The 19,258-nt window shown below is 49.6% G+C and overlaps 1 long non-coding RNA gene across 1 annotated transcript in view; it reads right to left on the reverse strand.

The window, feature by feature from the left end:
* LOC132376729 (uncharacterized) overlaps positions 1 to 15,090 on the reverse strand; it is a 57,002-nt gene extending 41,912 nt beyond the window's left edge. The window contains exon 1 of the long non-coding RNA XR_009506412.1: positions 14,888 to 15,090. This is a non-coding gene — a long non-coding RNA (uncharacterized LOC132376729). The remainder of the gene's footprint in view (positions 1 to 14,887) is intronic.
* Between the last annotated feature and the right edge of the window lie 4,168 nt (positions 15,091 to 19,258).

Consider the following 19,258-nt stretch of genomic DNA (forward strand, 5'->3'; position numbering starts at 1 on the left):
TAAATGCTCTTATATGATAAGAAATGCCCATGTTTATGTGTGGTTACATCTTGTGTAACTGATTCCACCAGGTTTTCGAGGTGAAAACTGCTCACTTTTGTCATTTCCCAAACCTGACATTCTTTCACTATAATGTGGCAACTTCTCGGTTCTTTAAACTATTTTTTTCTTTAAGTTCTCATGAATTGATGGTTCCTGTTTTTCTGAACTGCTTGTCAAACCCATGTTTATGTTAGACTCACAGACACCCGTGCTCAATAACTAGGAAATGCGGCAAAAAGTCCCCTCAGAAAATGTGACTTCCCAGGCACTAGGGAGCCCCTGCCCTTGTTCTGTGAATTTGGAGTGATGCATGTGAACGTGGGCAGAAGGGAAAGGAGCCGGAAAACGACATTGCGGGTGAAAGTTCCGATTGTCGGGGAGGTTCTCGTGTGAGGTTCTCTGCTCACATGGAGCTCATGGCTCAGTCATGGGCCCTTGGGGGTTGACAGCCCCAAACAGCCCCCTATGGGGCCACACACCGTAGTCTACCTACTGGACGGAGCATCAATCCCATCACTTACAAAGATGAAGCACGCTTTTCCTTTTCTTTCCTTTTTAACTTTTTCTTTAAGCAAATGTAAAGACCAAATCCCATTTCTGAGCCTTTGCCTTTCGGCAGTTCAGGAAAAGTGAAAACAAAGTGCGAACATCTTATTTGCTTAAATAAAACCTGATTGCCTGCGTCCATCATCCACTCATCCACTTGTGGGCAGATGCTTCTTGAGGGTTAATCCACGCTGGGCTGGACGCGGATGGAGACCTGCTCAGAGGCGCCTCCTTCAGGACCTTTAAGGATGTGCACCGTATCGTATTCATTTCATAGAGCTGCCACCACAAAATGACTGGGGGGCTCAAACCACAGAAACGTATTATCTCACACATCTGAGGGCTAGAAGTCGGCGATCAAGGTGTCGCAGGGCCACGCTCCCTCTGAAGGCTCCAGGGAAGAATCTGTCCCGAGCCTCCCTCCTCGCTCATGGTAGCTCCTGGCCACTCTCACACAGCGTCCTCTCCATGTGGGTGTCCCAAAAGTCCCCTTCCTGTAAGGACACCAGCCATCATGGACTAGGGGCCCACCGTACTCCAGGATGACCTCATCTTACCTCACTACATGTGATACTATTTCCAAATAAGGTCTCCTTCTGAGTTACTGGAGGGGTGGGACGTCAACATGTGAACCTGGGGGAGATACAAGCCAGCCCATGACACACCCAGAGGCCCTCGATGGTGACTCACAAAGTCGGACTCCTACTCACTTTCGTTGTCATTGACTCTGCCCAACTCTTCCCCCAAACTCGTTCCCCCGAAAATAAGTCCCCTTCTTAATAAACACCTGTCATTTGCTTTCTCTTCCGTCAGAGTCAATGCTGTGCTGAGAAGGAGTCAAATTAAAGGTATTAAAAAGCGTGGAAGTCCATCCAGCTCAAAATCCTGCTGCTGATTTAAATGGTCCTCTGAGGAGGCTACCGGGCCAGCCTGGCGTCTGAAAGAAACAGGGATGGACAGAAGGGCCGGGCCACCCTCTCTCGGCAAAGCTGTCACCCACCCTGGGCCTCTGAGTTGCCTTCTGTCTCCTCAGCCCCCGGGTGCTCTGAGGGTAAAATCCAGCTTGTCCCACAGGCCCGGGGGCTGCCATGAGGACAGCTGTCCACTGAGAAGCTGACATGGTTGTGGCCTTGGGTGACGGGCTGGCCTGGGACTCCGGCTACCCCACTTGTCAGCTGTGTGACAATGAGAAGCCCACGCACTGCAATGAAGAGTAGCCCCCGCTTGCACAACTAGAGAAAACCCGAGCTCAGCAACAAAGACCCAACGCAGCCAAAAATAAAATAATAAATAATAAATAATAAATTTTAAAAAATAATAATAAGCCCCTTTCATTCCACTTTATATTGAATCTGTTAAAAAAAAAAAAAGCAGCACCTCAGAGGGGAAGCGGTGCCTGAATCAGCACAGTGACTCAGGCGCCGCCTCCCCTCTGAGGAATGGGGACCATCATTTAGGGGGATTCGGTGAGTGACAGCGTGTGAGACACTGGCCCAGAGCAGGTGCTCGTAGAAAGCCAGCCGTGACTGCTTGGGGCACCGTCTCCCACCACAGGAGCACTGACTTTCACTAGGCGGGGAGGTTTGCTCAGGAGAATTCTGAGATTAATTCTTTTGAACCCGCAATCCCCGTTTCCGGATCTGCTTGTTTTGTAAATACAATTTGGTGTCAAGGTGACTCTAGGGGTCTGGGACCCTCATGAAGCACAGGGCATCAGAGCCACTGCTCTCCTTCCTGGTCCTCAGCCGGTTTCCAGGTTGTCACCTTGGGGAATGGAGACACAACCCCTGGGAACGTGTCTTAGAACTGCCTGATCCTGGCAACTCACCCCTCTGGCTCCCTGGGCCTTCGCTGGGGACCGGAGCCCACACGTGCCTTCCCAGAGTGCGAGGGCCTGCCTGCCTGTCCCCTGGACACCTGGGCAAGCTCAGGGCCTCACCCCCAGTACAGAGAAGAGGGGGACGTTCAGCCAGCCCCGCTAGAACCCTGAGATTTGCCAGCCCCAAACGCAGGGCTGCTGAGCTCAGAGCCCATAAGCCGATCCTCTCCACACACAAAAGTGGTTTCACAGTCAAAAACAACTGTGATAGTTTTTATGGAAAATAGGAAAGAAAAGAAAAAGACTCATTCAACTACGTGCTTATATTTGCATAAAGTCTGGATGGATACGTAAGACACTAAGAATAGGGTGATGAGTGGGGAGGTCAGTGGGAACCAGATGGGAGACCGTGGGAGCAACATGCTTTCCACTGGACAGCTTTTTATACAGTTTTATTTCTGAACCTTCTTCAAACAAATTAAAGCTGGAAACCTTATTGCCTATTCACCACATTTGCAGATTAAAAGAGACAATCCGTATGGTCATCTCAAGAGATGCTGAGACACACCAGCTAAACAGCGCCCCCTGTGCACCCCTTTCCAGGTGCTGCCCTCTGGGTGCCCGTGGCCGGAGGGTGTGCCCCAGCACTCACCAACCTCAGAGCACCTGCGAGACTCCCCACGGCCAGGGACGAGCTGCCCCAGAAGGGATTACAAAAGAGTTATCTTCTCGGAAATAATGTACTTGAATGATCCTAAAAGCCTTTCATCTGGATGTGCTCTTGGAAAAGAGAATCCCTTCTCGAGTGACCATTCCTGTTCCCTCCAAGTGTCCCCCGGTGATGGACTCAGCTGGTGAACACAGAGCAGGTAATGCCCGCTTTGGACCAGCAGACAGAGCCTGGGAGACTCACTTTCTCCCGGGGAAGCTCGTGGTTTGCAGTCACCTCTTGTGCTGCTGGGTGGCAGTCTGCGCTCATTCTGCGTCTCACCTCTCCCTCTGCAGATCTTAACCCTGAGCTGGCACTTCTGGGGACTTCAAAGGGACCATTCACAGACAGCCACCCGTCTGTCAGGCTGGGCTCAGTGGCTCCAGCTTGAAAGACAAATCTGAAGTGAATCAAATGCATCCAACCCACAAACTCTGAGGATGTGACTATGTAAAACAACTAAAACAGCAATCATTTGACAACTGAGCATTCAAATGTTCTGAAAGTTTAAGGTAACTTACTGCTCGTATCTAATAAACAACTGCCCAAGAGTTAGCCAGCCTTGCCAAAAGCTCCCCATGCTTGAAGATGAGGGAAAGAAAGAACAGAACGGGAGAGAAGGAGGATGACTACCCACCAGAAGTCGGGCTGAGTGTCTAAATTATTACTGCCTGCCCCACCAGTCTATGGGATCACATCACACATCTGATTGTATGCTCCTCGTCCTTTCACCCACATGATTGAAACCTGTGCAGCAAGGTAAGCTGTTTGTATTCGATGAGGTGCCCCAGAATGTTAAATGCTGGCAACCTTGAAGACAATCGCTAGTGGAGTGCCACAGATCTCTGCTCCTGGTCTACACTGATTCAAAAGATCTTCCGGTAAAGATATAAAAGGGATACCTCTCCAACTGGCAGATGATGTGAAGCTTTACATTTTAATTAGAGAATATACGGGCCAAATCTAGAAGATCAAACTAAGGAGAATGTAAAATTTTACTTCTGCTTAAAAAAATCAAAAATAAGTCAGCACCTCAAATGCAACATGAGAGAGATGTGGCTTTAAACATGTCCCCACACAGAGGCAGGGATGGCAGCTGCTTGCGGGTCCAACAGATGGGCGTGTTGGCCCCAAACCTCAACCTAGTATCCCTTACGAGGGAGGGTATGGTGCCCGTGTGAAGAGGGACATCAGAGAGCTGCAGTCCGTGCCAAGGAGGGCAGCACGGGGTCACAGTTGCTGCATCTTTCAGGAACCAAAGGAAGAAGGAAGAGCTTGAATACAAGTGGTGATGTCCATGCATTTGGAAGGGCTCTGGCGTGGAAGAAGCTGGGGCTCACGTTATAATTCAACAGTTTGGGAGACAGAATAATTGCTCAATGAACGTGTTGAATTATGACTGCAATTATGATCATGGTTATGATGGAGTGGCTTCAGGGGCAGAGCTAGGTCCAAAATGTGCAAATACCAGAAAAGAGGCGTTGGATTAAGCTGTGTCTGGAAGGAGAGAAGGGGTTTAAGTATAGATCAGATGACCCCTTATGCCATAAGGCATCCCCGTCTTATGCAGCGGTCCCCAACCTTTTTGGCACCAGGGACCGGTTTCGTGGAAGACAATTTTTCCAGGGATGGAGTCAGGGGGGCGGGATGGTTCAGGCAGTAATGCAAGCGATGGGGAGCGATGGGGAGAGGCAGATGAAGTTTCGCTCGCCCGCCGCTCACCTCCTACTGTGCGGCCCGCTTCCTAACACGCTGTGGACCAATACTGGTCCGAGGCCTGGGGGTTGGGGACCCCTGACTCAAGGGGCTTACACAGAGGGGCTGTGAGGGTGGTGGGAGTGCCCTTCGAACCCAGGGAACTCCCAGTGGCCAGTGAAGCATGTCTTCGTGATGATGTTGACTCCGAGTTGGGCTGTTGAGCACCTGCCATCGTGGGTCCCCTGGCCCATGCTGTACGAGGACCAGAGAGGCTCTGTGACTGGCTCCTGGCCACAGAGCTGGTGAGGGGGAGCGAGAGCTCCGCTCTAGCTGCCAGATCTGCACAGGAAAAGCAAACAACACACACACACACACACACACCCCTACTCCTCTCAGACCTCCGCTCAAATATCTTCTCATCAGAGGCACCACCAGAGGCCACCCCTTATGTGGGAGACACCCTCACCAGCACTGCTGGGCCCCCTCCTCTGGCAGCCCTCCTCACAATCACATTTGCTCATCCCCTGCTTCCATAGGTCCTAAGAAACATTTGTTGAATAATGAGTGCATAAAAGGATGTTGACATGTACACACTACTGTATTTAAAATATTGGGTTGGCCAAAAAGTTCATTCAGGTCTTTCTGTAACGTCTTCCGGAAAACTCGAACGAACCTTTTGGCCAACCCCACAGATAACAAACAAGGACCTACTGTAGAGCACAGGGAACTCTGCTCAATATTCTGTAATGACCTAAATGGGAAAAGAATTTGAAAAAGAATAGATACATGTATATGTATAACTGAATCACTTTACTGTATACCTGAAACTAACACAACATTGTTAATCAACTATACTCCAGTATAAAATAAAAATAAAAAAAAAGGAAAGGATGGACTATTGAATCTCTTTTCCCCAGTGGTCTAGGGCTCCACAGCTCATGCTGTCCCTGAGCCTGGAAAAAAAGCCAGAATTCCTCCGATGCCGAGGTTGGAGTGGATGGACCACTGCTGGGGTGGAGATCTGGGGCCCAAAGAAAGGTCAGGAGTAAATGGCATATGAATCATCTATGCCTTGATTTAAAAAAAAAAAGGGAAAATTAAAACAGGTAAATGGCAAAAAGGCATCAATTCCAAGCTAATATTATAAAGCACTTACTATGTGTGGCACTTTTCTAAGAATTTTTCATGAAGGAACTCCTTTCATCCTCGAAACAATCCTCTGTGCTCATTGTGCCTGTTCCCATTTCACAGATTAGGAAACTGAGGTCAGGAGGCACAGATGACTTGCCAGGCAGCGAGTAGCAGTCTAAGCGGAGGTTCAGCTCCAGCAGCTGCTTCATCATAGTGCCCCACAGCCTCCCCACCGACAGACGGTCCACGGACCGAGAGCAAACGGCACTGGGCCTGGGGGAGCCGCCAGGAGCGAAATCTTGGAATTTGGGGGGGTGTCTCAGGGGAGGGATGGCAGTGCGTCTCAGCCCACGATCCCATACGTGTGCAAGGTCATCATCTGCGCCTGAGAGAACGTGTGCTGTGCTGAGAGCTGCAAGGCCGGGGGCCGAGGTTTGCCATCTTCCCCCCGGGGCAGATCATCTCCCCCACCCCCACCCCCCACCCCCGCTTGCATGTTTCTTGTCAATGATGGCTGAACACAGTTTAATGCTTCTCTCTTAAAAAGTCAAAAGAGTCAAAAGACACACTTGGGGGATGTGTAGGAGGCCAGTAACAGGAACCACGCCTGAGCTTAGTCCCTGGGGTGGTTTCACGCAAACAAAACTAAGGATGCTTATCCCCAAACAGGAAAGTTCACCATCAAATACCACAAGCACAGACGGTCAGGCTGTGTGCTCCTCAGTTGAGGCCCCCGCACCTCGAAAAAGCCATCAACCCCACTGGCAGAAGTGCTCCAGGTGTCAGGCACCCAGCCCCGGTTTCCTCCTGGACAAGCCCCTCAGCTGGGGCCCTCGAGGCCCTGAGAGTCACTTGGGGTTTTATCCCCCTGAGATGGGGACATCGAGGCTCACGGCCACTGGTGGCAGAGGCCCTGGACCCCCATCTGCCTGGCCCACAGCTCCTGGCTGAAGGGTCCTCCACCTGGGAGGGACACCCACCCTCCGGGGGACCTCAGCGCATGTGGTACCCAATTCTGAACTTTCACCCCAGTGCCACATCCTTCCTCAGGGTGACAGCCCGACTCTCAAAGCTGCCCGGATTAGGAAAACAAGCTCTAGATCTGTGCCGTCCAATAGGGTAACCACTAGCCACATGTGGCTATGTACCCTTACATGTAAATTAACTGAAATGAAGTAAACATTTAAATTCAGTACCCAATCACACTAGCCACATGTGGCTGCAGTCACTCATTGGACGGCTTGCTCTGGAGGTTTGGGAAGCCACAGAGGACACCATGTGACTCCCATGGGTTCCCCGAGCGTCTTCTGTTTCTTCCCCTCTGTTATCACGGCTCTTTCTGCCCCCCAGGCCAAGACGGAGGTCTAGGTTAGAAGAGGTCCAGCAGCAGGCAGCGGGCAGCACAGGCGTGCAGAAGGAGCTCCCACCGGACACAGCCGAGGGCAGCTACGGAGGCTGGGAGCGCACGCCGAGACCCCAGGAGCGGTGGCGCACCTCCAGGCAGGGCTCTGTGGTCAGGCGACAGAGCCCCGGGTCATGCGGGCCCCCATTCGGCTGGAGTAGGACCCTGCGTAGCTCTGGGGCCTCACCTTGACTGCTTCAGGTCTTCAGCGTTGAAGCAGCCGTGCTGGCGGCCGCCTCGGTGGACTCCCCCCACCTCCAGCCCCGGGTTTCTGGAACCCGGTAACCCCAGGATTGTTTAATGATACCAGGACCAACAGGGATCCCCAATCATGAAAGAATCTGAATTCCCCAACAGGCAGGTTGAGGGGGTAAAGTAGGGGCAGGGTAAGCTTGGAACAGATTTCATGTAATTTAGAGATTTGGAGAATAAAGGAGTGTTCCAGTTTTGATGCCTTAGCATTGGAGACTGAAACCCTTACCCCCTGAACAAACCCATTGAATAAGCGGAGCAATTACAGGGAGAATGAGGAATGGGGAAGTAAAAGTGGACACAGGGTAGATGACTCTGCTCTGAGAATCCTTATCTGAAAACCCACACCGTCATTTCCGAAGCTGACTTGAGGCTCACCAGCTATACACCACAGGCCAGACCCGCCTGCCATCCTCAGAGGCACTGCCAGGGCCACCCATAGTCCAAGGGACCACCCACAGTCTAGAGGGCCACCCATAGTCCGGGGGATCACTCACAGTCCCAAAGATCACCCACAGCCCAGAAGCCATCCCCCCCCACCGGGACCAGCCTCCATTCTCCATGATGAGGCCCTCCCAGGGCCTTCCTCTACACTGGGCACACAGGGGACAAGGCCTTGGGCCCATAATACTCTCAAAATAAAATGTTTTAGTTTATTTTCACATCAGAAGAAAAACCTGAGTATAATGAAATTGAATATATAAGAATAAATCCAGTCTGGATGACATGCATCTTTGTACCAAGACAGTCATGATACTTTTTTTCATCAGGAAGGGCCCACGAACGCAAAAGCACCTGAGGGCCATGGAAGTGACTCTGCAGCCCTGAGCCTTTGCCTGTTATACCAGAGATATGAAATGCAGCTGCACACAGAAGGGACCCTGACAACCCTAAGGACCCTCCTAGTTGACCCACAGATTGAATCTCTCCACCAGTGATTTCTCCCACCTCTCTCTGCATCATGCAGGTAAACCCACTCCAAAAAGAGTCACATCTCCAGGTAAAGCTGCTGGCCTCCCAAACCTGCTCCATCTGCTGGCTCTGCCAGCCTTAGCACTGGCTTCCTTCCTCCAAATTGTCTTATGGTTTCAAGGAGGCTGCTGGATTTCCAGCCATCACCTCTGCATTCCACACAGGAGGAAGGAGGGACCTGAGGGGAAAAGGTTAAGTCTCTTAGATGTCAAGGTCCTTTAAGGAGCTTTCCTAAAATCCCCAGCTACCCCACTGCAGACTATGTCTTCCACTGGCCACCCCATCTGTACAGGAGCTGGAGGAGGAAGGCCCTGGGATGGTGCAGAGCAAGCAAAGCACAGGAGGGGCCTTAGGTCCAAGGTGGGGTAACAGCAAACACTCCCCCTCCCCCAAATCCATCCTGTCCTCATGCATCCTCCTGGCCCTGATTGTGTCGCTAGATAACAGGCAGTTGTGTGGAGTGGAGAATGTGACAGTTCCCCCTTCTCTGGCCTTTGATCAGATTGAGTGATGTGAATAAACTGCAGCCCCTTGAAGCCCAACCTCTTCTACTTCAGCCATTCTGCTCTTCTCTGGAACCCTGCCCAGCCTTTGAAGCCAGGTCTGGGCAGTTTCCTTGCTGCACCCTCAGGACTGGAAGGGCGTGGTCCTGACTCAGGAGGCCAGAGTTCTCTGGAAGAGCTGGCTGTGAGGAAAGGGGCGAGTCATGAGGCCAGACATAGCTGAGATTCCTGGTGTGTCCCCTAGTGGGGAGGTGGGGGGGAAGAATGCGTCTTCCCCAGGCAGGAGGTGCTGTCAGAGGTGAGGGCTCCCCACTTCCCTGGGCCGGTCTCCTGGGGCACCCATGGCGGCCTGACCTTATTGAACTTATTTATGTCTATTTCACCAGAAAGATATAAATAGCAGAGACCTTGTCTGCCGGTTCACTTCTCTGGGTCCAAGAACCGGACGGTTGGGTTCAAAGCCAAGCTCCTCTACTTACTAACAGTGTGACCTTACTCGTCTCCTTAAACCCTCCTGTGCCCCAAGTTCCTCATCTGGGTGATGGGGACGATAATTGATAGAATCTGCACACAATTATGTAAGGACTAAGTGAGGTCGTATGTACAAAGCATCCAGAACTGTGCCTGGTACCAAGCAAACACTCCATAAACAAAGCAGTGCTCGAATTATCATTATTTTATTGGATAAATGAGAAATATTTGCTAAATGCATGAATGGAAAGAAATCCTACTTAGATATAACAAAAAAATCAAACAAGTGATTTCTGTCCCTTTGAATGTCTCCTCCAGTTGTTCAAAGCCCTTGAAGCCCCAGTCTCTTTGTACCCCCCTCCTGATACTTCCAGTGAGAGAAACGTGGTTATTTCATGTCTGCTTTTTGCCCCTCTCATATCCTTTCTCCTCTGCTTCCTGTGTTGTCAACAACCCCTGTTGTCAGGGGCAGCAATGTGCCCAGTTAAAAAACAACATTTCCTAGGATCCTCTACAGATAGGGGGCCAGTGAAACACTTAGGCAGAAAGGGTTAGTTGGGGATTCTAGGAAGGTTCTTTAAAGGAGCCTGACATCTAAGATTCTTAGCCTTTTGCCCCCACCTCTTTCCTTCCTCCTGAGTGGAATGCAGAGGTGATGGCTGGAGCTCTAGCAGCCTTCATAAAACCATAAGACAATTTTGAGGAAGGAAGTCAATGCTAAGGATGGCAGAGAAGAGAGATGAATGAACTGACTGCCCTTTGACCTTCACCCTGGACAGACAGCTTGCTTTGTCTTTTTCTACTTGAGAGAAAGTAAATCTAACACTTGCTGGAGGCACTGTTATTTTGTAATTTCCCTTTATACCCCTTTATATCTAGCTGAACTGATAGAAACCCATGCATCCCTCTCACACTCTATAAATGATTTGTCCAGTGAGAATAGTTAAAATGATACATTGCTGCCATCATTAAAAATTCCAATGTTTTAAGTATGATACATTTTTGAAAGACAGGGTGGCTAGAAGGGCTAAAAGCCCCTGTAGCAGAAGTCTTTACTTGCAGGATAATCAATCCTGAAAGCAAAAGATAAGCAAGAAAACTGCAATGGATAAGACTGGCCATCACTGTTAGCTTTTCCAATTATACAAGATGCAATAAAACCAGTTTTTTTGTTTTTTTTTTTTTATCAAAGTAATCCTCTGAGAACAGCCAAACATCCCACCCACCCCTCCTTCCTGTGGCCTCGACTTCCTTCTGATCTGTTGTTGGCTTCTCCCTGCCTGAGCTCTGTGGTCTAACCAGAAGCCTCCTGAGTCTGGTAGGAGCCCAAACCCTGCCCCGCAGCACTGCCCCACCCATGGCGCTGGGCAGAGGGTCCTCTGCATTATGGCACAAGTGGCAGCTGCGGGGAAAAACTCCCCACAAAGTGGTGCCATTTAAGACTGACGTACACGCTGGAGCCAGTGCCCGGGATGCAAAGCCTAAGCTCAGAAAGGAGATGGACAATGCACTTGGTGCCTTACTTTGACGGGGCCACTCCGGAGAGGGCAGACAGAGCAAAAGGACACACTTCTCTTGGACCCCTGCAGAATGAGTGTAAAGATTTGGCTTTTGAGGCACTGCATGATCTTGAATACCTCCAGAATCAACAAGGAAAGGTCCTGTTATGTTCCTCCGGGTTTTAGTTTTAAGTGTATCTTACTTAATATTTTCAATATGAGTCAGCTCCATATACTATGATGATTTTCAAATAACCAGAAGTTGACTGTAGCTGGCTTTAAGACAGGAAGCATGAGTACAGAATCCAGCTGCTTCCACCCCGGGGGCAGGTCTGAATTCAGTGGTCCTATATTTTCTGGCTTGTGACCTCAGTCTGCTGGATGACGCACAGAACCCTCCCGGTCCCCTGCTTTTCCTGACTCTCCTCTCCTGATGGGGGTAAGGGGCTCTCCCATCACCAATGCACTCCTTGAAGCAACTGCTCTGCCTGATACACCCGCCTGGGAATCCTGGACCTCCAGTGAGTTGAGTAACTGGCCATCCTTTCTACCTTCCAGGGTGGGAATGTGTGTATGTTGGGAGGAGGGGGTTAAAGGTAATATACAGAAAGTTACTACCATATGGTTGGAGCTGAATGAAATGGGAGCTGCTCTCACTGTGATGATGTGAAGGGTAAGGATGATGATGATGATGGTCGTGATGATGGTCGTGACACCTAGAACCCCAGGTATTCCTGGAGAGAACCAAGAAGCACTTCCCATTCACCTAATCCATAAATGTCCTGCAAATACAGAACATGCCATGTAATTCATGACACAGACAGGATCTTACTTCGGGGGCATGAGAGCCAATTCCTTCTGGATTCACAGGGTTCAGGGCCCAGGGAGAGATGGAAAGGTGTGTGGGTATATTTCTAAATCACTGAATGTGTACTTAATGGCTGTTGAATCTCCTTGTAACTTGTGTGCCAATTATCACTGATCTTTACAAGGACCCTCGAGGGTGGTGCTATTATATTCCCATTTCACGATGATGAAGGTAGGACACCAAGAAACTAAGGAACTTGCCCAAACTGCCAAACAGCGGGGGACACACACACACACACACACACACACACACACCTATCGGGTACCATGGAAACCTCGTGGCAGGAGGTAATGAGAGCCCAGGTCGGGGTGTTGACTAGGAGTGGAGAGTGGGGGACCAGGCCAGCAAGCCATAGCCAGTCCCCAGGCTGAGGATGCCACGACCATAGGGCACCGGGCAACTTCCAAATGTCATCAAACTCTCAGCATTTGTTTGTTTGTTTGTTTGCTTTGGATGTAGATGTCCTTTTAAAACGTCTGCTCAGTTTCTATCCTCGAATGTTTCCCTCTTTACTCCCTGCCTGCATCCACACTTAGAATCAGCATCTTTGGGTAGTTAGAAAAACATGACAAAGCAGCAAATCACGTTAATAAATGCTCTCTTTTCAGACCTAGCCATGGCCTTATTTCTGACCTTTTTAAATGACTCTTTCTCCTGATTACAGAAATGATAACAGCAGTTCATCACAGGCTTATGTCTCATGGGTAAGAGACCAGTGGACCTCTAGCATCCATACAACTGCCTGACTTCTACACGACACAATCAATGTCTAGGATAAAATCAGCCACTTCAAAGCCACTTCCCAACAGTGTTTATCCGGGAGGATTTTACAGACAGTGATAAACACAAGTTTGATAGCTGGTGTGGTCTCTGAAACGAGGACAGGAGAAAGTGCCGGCAGACGTGGAACACAGAGGCACCTCCCAAGGCATTTCTCCTTTTACGGACTCTTCTCTCCATGAAGACGGCACTTCTCTGAGCGCTTATGAAGATTACTCACCAAGAAAGAGACACTGGGCAGGTCTCCCACCTTGGAAACCCCTGGTCTCTGCCTGGCTGAGGCGCCAAGCTGACACTTGTATGCCTGTGACTCAGCCTTGGAACAACGCTGATCACACTGGAATCGCAGGATCTTGCTTGAAAAAGTCAAGGCACTAACTCGGGGAGCCCAGGTACCCAGCCTTTAGGGTACAGGTAAGAAGAGAAGCTAGCAGAGCTAACATTGAGGGGGTCCCTTCTGAGTCCAGACCCTCTTCTACGCACTTGGCAGACGCTGGTTCTCTGAGTCCTCCCAGGCGGCCCCTGAAACGGGTGGTGTCACGCACGGTCTGGAAGCCCAAGGCTATCAGAGCCTTGAGACATGAGGGTTCATCAGGGCCTGTGACCCAAAGAATATGGGATCCCCACCAACAGTCATCGGAACACAAGAAACCAATCCCAGGCAGGTCAGCAGAACTTAGAGGGGGTGGGGGGGGAAATGGATTCAAACAGGCCTGCCTTGGGCCCTTGAGCTGCTAGCCTGCAACCCAATCATTAATTTTTTTTAAATTTTCTTAATAGCTTTCTCGTTTTATAGATAAGAAGAATAAAATTGGAGGGAGGTTTTCTTCCTCAGAATCCCGCTCTCAGATTTTAAGCTGACAGTCTTCCCACGCCACGTGTCACCTGCAGAACTTGGGCTTTGAAGCTCACACGGTGACCGCCTCTCCCACCGGGTCCCTCAGCCAGGACAGCTTCAGCCCCTGGGCCACCCCAGCCTTTCATAAACTCTGGATTTTTAATTGAACCAACCATCTACTCAACCAATCCGGTCATGGCATAACCTAAAAACCATCAGCATCAGCCAAAGGAGATGGTCCGGCACAGGGACCCCTCAGCAAAGGGGCCTCCCAGCCACACATGGCAGAGCTGGGACCGAAGCTGAAGGCGTCACCAAAACAGGGGAGGCATCAAAGTTGGTTTTAACGGAAGACCAAACAGCCGAATCCTCCTAGAGGGGGCCCGCCAGCCACCACACTGTGCTGGGGGGCAAATCGAATGTTCTCTCAGCTGCTCCAATTTTAGAAATCAGGTGCTGACTCATTATTAACCCAGGAAGCCCACACACTCAAATGACTGTACTGAAAAAGCTCTGTCATACCCTGCTTACTGATGTGCAGATTTTTAAGCAAATTTGAAAAATGTTTATCATAAGGTATTTATGACATTTTAACCGTTTCATTTACAGTAACCAGACGACATTTGAAAAAAAAAAAAAGTTTCCTGTATTTTACTTGACAGTAAAGCTAAGCTTTATCAGAATGTTAACAGCTTGAGAAACACATACCGAGGTGAAGTCAGGTCTCAAAACCACTCAATTCCCCCTTCCTCAGCCCCTGCCCCCCAGTCCGCGGCATAATTTTCTTTCTGATTTTACTATCGTTTGTGCCTTTCAGTGTTAAGGAAAGGCAAAAGACACCGAATAAGCTCCTGGAATCTTTCTCATGCTCTTAGAGAGAAAAGCCAAAATTCTGCCTCTTTATTGTATTTCTTGCACTAAAAGTGGGCAGCTCAGACCACGCGGCCAGAAATTGCTCAGAAGCTGTCTTTCCTCCACCTCTGAGAAGCGGAAGCCAGCCCGGCCTCAGCACCCCTGGGTTAGTTAGCTCAGTCACCCACCTCCACCTCTGAACTTCCCTTCGACTCCACAGAGGAGTCTCAAACAGCTTCTTTTAAACCAGCCAAGCATCACTGGTCTCCTCGGTGGTAATACAGGATGAGCATTCTCACAATGAACCGCTAAGAAACTCCAAACAATCAGGCTCACAGACAGTAGCTACAGGGATGAGGGCGGGGGAGCCACCTTTCTAAAGTCAAAGATCTTCAATGTCTCAACGAAAACACGGTATCCACTCCAAGACCCCTCAGCTTTCCTAGAGCTGAGACTCTGAGGCAAACTGCAGAAATGAACATGAAAGTGACAGAAACCTACTCACCAGGGAGAAGCTGAGAGCTCCACCTTCCCAGGACCAGGCTGTGAAGATCTGAAAGCAGATGCTGGCTCAGGCACAGCCCGCCTGGAATGTCAGTTTGAAACTTGAAAAGCAACGACCATACAGTCAGTTATTTCCCTCCATTCCCAATGATGTCCACACGATTGAGACTCAAAAAAAAAAAAAAGGCGCACACCTCAATCTTCATTCTCATTGGAACGAGATGACTCATGCTGACTCACAGCTACCACTTCCTCTCCCGACATTCTCTTCATACTTGTGAACTGGGCTGGTCCCGTTCCCAGGGTCTTTGCAGCCCTTCCTGGAAGAACAGCCTTCCTGACCCCAGCAAGCAGACCCAGCCACTGCCCTACATGTAGCCCTGGGAGCCTACACTAGGGAAATGCTTTATTTAGGAGATCTGGGAACAGCTGAAAAAGAAAATGCATGAACTTCCTATGCAATTGAACCTCCAAGAGACACTGAAATTTTGTAACGGATTGCAAAACTCCTGCACTAAACTGCTCTTTTCAGGGCATTTCAGGGGGAGAGGGGAATGAGGTAGCATCTTCTCCTTCCAGGAGGTTAGTTTGCCCTAGTCATGCTTATTTCAGCGCACGTTTTCTCCTGCACCTCTTCCTCTGATAGAGTAATAAATCACGGGCTCTAAAATCATGATCTCTTCAAAGCTATTATTAAGAGGTCGTGTGCCCTGTTTTTAGGATCAAGTGATATACAAAATCTCTTCAATCCGTCTTTCAGGCTTCAAGACTATGCCAGATTTGAATATTCAAGTCCCAAGGAATGAAATGAAAGTAGAACCCTGGAAATCTTAAAAACCGTTGATGAATGTTTCCGTGCAAGAACTGAGACTAGCCTCTGCCTCCCAGTTTTCTTTGGAATGATCCCGGGGGGTGGGGCAGCCTTCCACAGCTTCCCACATTTTTAAATTATGAGAGGCAACAGAAGAGCAGATCCGTGTGACGCTGAGCAACCTGTCAGCAGCCAAGAAGCGTGGCGATGGTTGCATCAGGCCCACCCTGGCCTCTGGAGGGTGACCCATGAAAGACCACGGGTGAACACCGGTGCCCTTCACCCTTTCTAACTTAGTACCTCTCACTGTGCAGGCCACACTCTGATACCCCTAAAACCTGGAGGGCAAATGAGGAAATGATGTTCTGGAAGAGGACAGAAGACCCAGGCAAGCGGTATCTGTGTGCACCCGGGAGGGGTCAGGAAACCCATTCTCCATTTACAGCTGGATTCATTTTAGGGAAATAATACTTGTTCATTACTCTAGATCTCAGTTCTTTCAACAGGACAATCGGGGCATTTTCTATCAGACAACACCAAGTGCTTTGAGGTCCCTGTGAAAGTTGCAGTATATTAGTCAACTGGCCAAATATTCGTGTTTCTGGCAGTGTTTTGGTTTTTGATTTTTTTCCAGGAGAGTGGAAAGCCTGTTGGTTTTCTGGAATTTCAGAACAGCTATGTGGTGCAGTTCGTTGCAGTGTGTTTTCTTTTGGGGGAGAGTGGGAATGGGGGTGGGTGAGGTGGGCTCATGTGCAGCCTGTCCTAAAGGGACACATCTTAGGACATGAGGCTCTAGCAGCCCCACGAGAAGCAGGCATTGATGCCAGGAGGCTGTGAGGGCTGTTGAAGCAGGGATTATGAATTGTTATTTTTGTGCTAAATGTAGAAAGCCAGCCTCTGCTTATGAAGACTTGTATCAGGTCAACTCCTTAATCCCTGGGGGAACTGAAAAATTACTAATTGAAAAAAAAACACCAGGAATGAATTAAAGAAATTTGCAATAGTTGGGAAAGGTAGGCTCCAAGGGGTGGCCACTCCCTCCTGCCGGAAGTGCCCTACCAGAGGCGTCATTGCTTTACCAGTGGTTTCTTCCTCAGACACGCTGTTTCAGTGAAGCTTCTGGAGTCTTCCAGGGCAAGGCCTCCTCTTATAGCAGGAGCTTTGGGCCACCACCGTGGAAGGGCAGTGGAACTGTGTGCTGCATGTACTGTTGCATCGGATAATCCCAGGAATACTGTGTCAATCCCTGATTGCCCCTCCTTCCAAAGCTCTTCTCATCCGGGCCAGGAAGTGGGAAAGGGCACCGGTGCGAGAAGGGGCTGCCATCAATACATTCATAAATAAATCGTTCATTAAGGCAAATCAGCACCACCTCCCATGATTGTTAATACGGAATGTTCTAGAGAGGATTCACTTCTGCATAGTTGACCAGAAAGGAACCAGTGATGACATTTTAAATGTGGCTACATGGAAACACGTTTTAAACATCGGCATGCTTTTTCCCCAATGAAAATAGCACTGGAAGAATTTAGGTTTCCGTGAATTAGGAAAATAAACAAGTTTCACTCCTAAAGACAGCGAACGGTCTGAAGACAGTGCATACTAGCATTGTCACAGGATTCTTACAAATACTGATGGCTCACGTTTAAGAGTGTTTAAAATGTGCCAGTCAGTCTCCTAAACACACACAGGTATTATGACCTCTGATCCTCAAAATAGCCCTGTGAGGAAGGTAGCGACATCATCCCCACTCCTAGCAAAGACTCCGAGGCACAGAGAAGGCCAGGAGCCTGCCCAGGGTTGCAGAGCCCAGATGTGAACCCAGGCCGTTTGGTGTCAGAGGCCACATTCCTAACCACCAGGCCACAGGGATTCCCAGGAAGGACTTTTTAAAAAACCTTTGCACACACATCCCCTTACCGCATGATGTGTTCTCCCAAATTCTGCAGATATGTGTAAGGTAGACGTACTTTCTGTTCATTAGAGAAGTGAATAAAAACCCTAGCCTTGAAGTGCCCTACCCCTTAAGATGGTAACAATTCTCACTGATGGAAAGAGTCAATTAGAATTATCCACTGACACTTCCCAAAGAGTCCCATGAAGCTACACATGCCAAGACTGTGCTTGCCCCACATGAGACACGAGGGTGGCAGGGAATATCCTCAGCGGTCCTCCTTTCACTTGACTAACAGGTCTCATCACCACCCTCCTTTGAGGGAGAAGATCCATCCCTCATTTCAAATCGAGCCCCTCCCCCTCTCTCCACCTCACTTCTTCTCCAGGATTTTGCTCCGAATCACACATAGGCCCTCTCCCTCCATCCTCCTTAACCTTTTCCTGCCCACGGGCCTAAACACAGGCCCAAGTCCCCTCCATCTGCAAAACACCCTCCCTGGCCTTTGACCCTGTGAAGCAGACCCCATGGATGCCCCCATGTTCATTCCATCCCTCCCTGTTGGCAGCAGCCTTGACGTTTGGTTGGAACTGACTCCACCCCCCATACCCAGGGGAGAAATTTGATTGGATGAAGCAAAACAAGAGAATCCCACTGTGACTGATTCTGGGATGGGCTCCCGGGCCCATGTCAATTAGGACATCACTACTTTTAGCCATGGTGATGGGCTCAAGGGTATGGCCATTGCCTCAGGGATGACAGAGAAGAATGCACAGAACTAAAGAGTCTCATTCTTGCTTTTAAGTTTCAAAAGTCGAGGCCAGGGTATTATGAAGAGAGAAGAAAAGACTTGTAGGAGTGGGTGAAACCAGGCAACAATACACAGCTGTTCATGTTGTACACTGCACAACCTCAGGGGGTAAGTTCCACTGTAAGTGGCAGGGCTGGTCACAGTACCAGGTGATACCTCTCCAAGACCTCTCCATGATCCCACAGGCTGGGCAATGAAGAGAGCTGGGGGAAAGGAACAGAGAAAAGAGTGTGAACCCTGCCCCCAACCCCAATGGCTTGGGACAGAGAAGCTGTGCCACTCACCCCAGAACAGCTCAGGGACTCTTAGAACAAAGGGACATGATGGACATTGGAATGATGGGAGGTTAGAGTATAATTGGCAGTGTTTTTTCCATCCTTGGTGGAACTGAACTCAGTGGTGCTTTTAAAATTAAGGGCATCTTCAATTAGATGGAATATAGTCTGTAAAGCCAGGAGGCTGGAGGAGTTCCCAGAAGAATGAGGGTAGAAAAAGGAAGCAAGAACTGAGCCCGGGACCCTGCATCTTTCAGGGGTCAGGGGGTGACGAGGAGTGACGAGGAGTCAGCAGGAAAAGAAAGGAGGCAGCGTCGGGAGGAGAGGACAAGGTGGGAGGAAGACAAGTGAAGAAGGGGCTTTAAGAGGAGAGAATGATCACCTGTAAATCACTGCTGAGAGGTCACGTGAGGTGGGGACGGAGAGCATCAGTGAATTCGGCAAGAGGAGGTCTCGTTGGGGAGGATGGGGTGAAGGTCTGGGTGGAGTTGGAGAAAGGGTGAGAGAGACAGAAGACAGTGAGAAGAGACACCGCTTTCGAGAAATGGAGCTAAAACTGGAGGGGAAATGGGGTCAAGAGA

This window comes from Balaenoptera ricei, chromosome 13 (genome assembly GCF_028023285.1).
Source record: "Balaenoptera ricei isolate mBalRic1 chromosome 13, mBalRic1.hap2, whole genome shotgun sequence".
Taxonomy (NCBI): Eukaryota; Metazoa; Chordata; class Mammalia; order Artiodactyla; family Balaenopteridae; genus Balaenoptera; species Balaenoptera ricei.